This window comes from Patella vulgata, chromosome 6 (genome assembly GCF_932274485.2).
Source record: "Patella vulgata chromosome 6, xgPatVulg1.2, whole genome shotgun sequence".
Lineage (NCBI taxonomy): Eukaryota > Metazoa > Mollusca > Gastropoda > Patellidae > Patella > Patella vulgata.
The window spans coordinates 25902870-25905643 of NC_065884.2; the positions used below are offsets into that span (position 1 = coordinate 25902870).

General features: G+C 33.6%; 1 long non-coding RNA gene across 1 annotated transcript; it reads left to right on the forward strand.

Annotated features, from left to right (window-relative positions):
* The first annotated feature begins 454 nt into the window (after positions 1 to 454).
* On the forward strand, positions 455 to 2136 carry LOC126825101 (uncharacterized). Its single transcript, XR_007681789.2, has 3 exons — positions 455 to 672; positions 1091 to 1189; positions 1894 to 2136. It is a non-coding gene; the product is annotated as an uncharacterized LOC126825101 (long non-coding RNA).
* The last annotated feature ends 638 nt before the right edge of the window (positions 2137 to 2774 follow it).

Consider the following 2774-nt stretch of genomic DNA (forward strand, 5'->3'; position numbering starts at 1 on the left):
GAAAACTTTCCCCAAAGCACACTGCTTGGCGTATTCCCGTCTTCATTAGCCCAGTAGGAGCAAAGCAGTAGGACGTTAAACCCTGTGTTATTTCATCCAGTTCGAACTCATCTGTGTAAGGGATTTACTTAACAACTTGATTCACATTATTTTACTGTCATTGCTGTTTATTGCCTGAACTTGCATTCACTATGCTGAATGGTCCAAGGCGTTAAACTACAGGTCTAACATGGGTATAAGCTACTAGTTCAATCCCACGATAATAGCCGTCGGTCTAAAACCTAGGGTAAATTAGAACAGGTAATTGGGAACATTCCAGATATAAACAACATAACGCCTAATGTAAATTTTCTTTTTCCTTTTACAGTTTCTATACATCAAACATGAACGGCGTCGTTATTTTGTTTGTGTGCGCCTGTGTAGCTCTAGCTTCCGGTGCATATATTCCCTTCAATAACCGTTATGGTTATAATCCAAATCAAGATTATTTGACCCAAGGTCAGTGGTATAACAACCAGCCTTATGACACACAAAGTCAATTCATTCGAACCCGAGGAGATTTCTTCCAAAACCAGGGTCGATTCAACAATGGTTTAAATGGTCAGGATCAACTTTGGAGAGGTCATCATCAGATTCTTGATGTCCCAGTTGGAATTTCGACTAGACCTAGAAGTAAGTTTATAAAATCCCCCCCCCCTCTACCTTACCCTCTACCATTCGTTATATTCCAGTTATTGTTTTTGAAGAGGCAGTTGTCTTTTCACCACGAAATAACCATAAGAGATATCTCCTTTTCTATATAGTCATGTTCTAAATATCCCTTGATAACGACCTCAGTTTTATAGACGAAGCCCAGTTACAAAACACAGTGTCATCTTTGTTGAATGTACTGCAAATTCTATAGGAGTCGTACTTTAAGTTAGCAACCAGGTAACTTGCCTTCTAGTGCCCAATGATATCGAATCAGTTTGCACTTTGTAAATATACTAAAGAGCCTTATTGAGAATTTTAGTAGTTTCATAGTAGGTTGACACTAGACGGTCGAATTTATTCTCATAGATATTAATCTTTTTATATTACAATATTACAGGATATAAAAGATCATTATACAGACCTACCAGTAATAACAGATGGGGTAACCAAGAAAACAATGGTGGGCAGTGGTTTAATCAAGGACAGACAACCTCTGGTAACATATTGTTTTCCTATGTAACAAAACTGATATTTAATAGAATACATTTATTATTCGGCGTCACTATTACGATCTAACGTTATCCGAGTAATTCAACTAGATGTAATTTATATTATGTCCCATCATTCATATTCCTGAAGCAATGGCTAGGTCTAATGAAACAGAACACTACGATTAGTATGTCCATTACATTATCCTACTCGATAGTCTAACAAACTAAATATGTTCTAACATATATGTACCGGCATTGGCGATGCTGAAAACGAAAAATGGGGGAATCAGAAACGGAAAGTCATTTGCTATCAATTAAAACATAATTTGAATGATAATGCTTAGTCATTGCAAACTTAAATGCAAATTATAAACACAATAAATAGTAATCTTCCAGGGCCCAAAAAACATATTCGTCCCAAAATCGATCCTGACGTTAGTTATGACCATAACATTACTTTCTATTGATTTTACGACGCCTTCGTTATCGTATAAGACAATATTGAAGTAAAATTGTTTTATACCCATAAACACAGAGCTCAAAATAAAATTTTACCTCGCTATTTTTTTGTTTTTTTTGTTTTAATCGGCCAAATTGCAATGAACTTTATTTTTTGTTAAATTCAAATAAGGAAATGATTACAGATCTATCACATAGGGGCTTTACATTATTCGATTGAACTAATATTCACTATCAATTATTTCTACAGATTTATTGGGAAACCAAGGTCAACAATGGGGCACAGGAGGTCAACAATGGGCAAATCAAGACCAGATAATTGGAAATCAAGGTCAACAATGGGGCACTAGAGGTCAGCAATGGAGAAATCAAGACCAGGTACTTGGAAACCAAGGTCAACAATGGGGAAATCAAGAGCAGTTATTTGGAAATCAAGGACAACGTCTCTGGCAACACGACGGTCTTCTCAGAAATCAAGGTCAATTTGGGAGAAATCAAGGTCAACAGAGTAAGTTTTAATTTCAAGATTCCAATTTTATTGTTTAAAAAAAAAAACAACATATAAAATTTAAACAATGGTCAAAATTCTTCTATTATTTATTTGAGGACATATTATGAGGTTGGTTAGAGAATGGAGTTGTTAATTTTTGTAAAGATTACAATGTATAGTTTTGATTAATCGTGTGTGTAATAAAACTCAGTGTGATAATTATATATTCAGACCTTAAGTCTGAGAATTATACGCATAGTAGATAGTAACAGCATATGACAAAATATCCTCGATAAAATTTACTTTTGTTTTATAATATAAATAAGCATCAAAGTATATAAATAAAACTTCTTACTTATGACATGCCGGTAACAATTTCATTTCTATTCTGTTATTTATTGGATAAGCTGAACTCGAAGCTAATAATTTCTTTATTTTTATTTCAGAATCCTACCGACCACGTTACTAATAACTTTGAAATAATGTCTGGGAAGAAATCCAAGGGTATTATTTAGCAAACAAGCTTTAAGAATGGGTGAACGTATAATTATAATATATAATATTATGTACAGTAAACTCTTTATTAAATCTGTTAAGATTTTCTTTTGTAAGTGCAATACTTTACCATTATTATTATTATA